General features: G+C 33.8%; 1 protein-coding gene across 1 annotated transcript in view; it reads right to left on the reverse strand.

Moving 5' to 3' along the window:
* Window positions 1-470, reverse strand: part of LOC108770723 (importin subunit alpha) — a 19,556-nt gene that overhangs the window by 1,283 nt on the left and 17,803 nt on the right. The window lies entirely within an intron of this gene.

Below are 470 nucleotides of genomic sequence, written 5' to 3' on the forward strand. Positions count from 1 at the left end.
ATGTCCCAATCTTTTACCATGGGAAGTAAGTTATCGACTGAGCTGTGATTATCTAAACGGTGTATAGTCGATAACTCACTTCCCATGGTAAAAGATTGAGACATCCATTAACATTCACCCTGTATATGTGTATATACAGCGTGTTAGTTAAGTATGTTCCCAAACTCAACAGAGCAATTCTTTGGTTTATTTCAAGTAAAAAAGTCCATATAAACATGTGTCCTAAACGGCTTAGTTTCCAAAATAAAAAAATTTAAACGTGTAGTAATAATCTGTTTATTTGAAAGAAATACAACTTGAACTAGTCAAAAACTAGTCAAAAACAGAAAAACAAAAACTGGCTTCAGTTCTTCTGATGAAATAAAACAATTAGATAAATTGTTGAAAATGTCCACCTTGCGCCATGATACATCCATCGAGCTTTCTTCTCAAAGATTGACGTACACGCTCAAAGATACCAGGTGTGTTAC

Source organism: Trachymyrmex cornetzi, unplaced genomic scaffold (assembly GCF_001594075.2).
Source record: "Trachymyrmex cornetzi isolate Tcor2-1 unplaced genomic scaffold, Tcor1.1 scaffold131, whole genome shotgun sequence".
Classification (NCBI taxonomy): domain Eukaryota; kingdom Metazoa; phylum Arthropoda; class Insecta; order Hymenoptera; family Formicidae; genus Trachymyrmex; species Trachymyrmex cornetzi.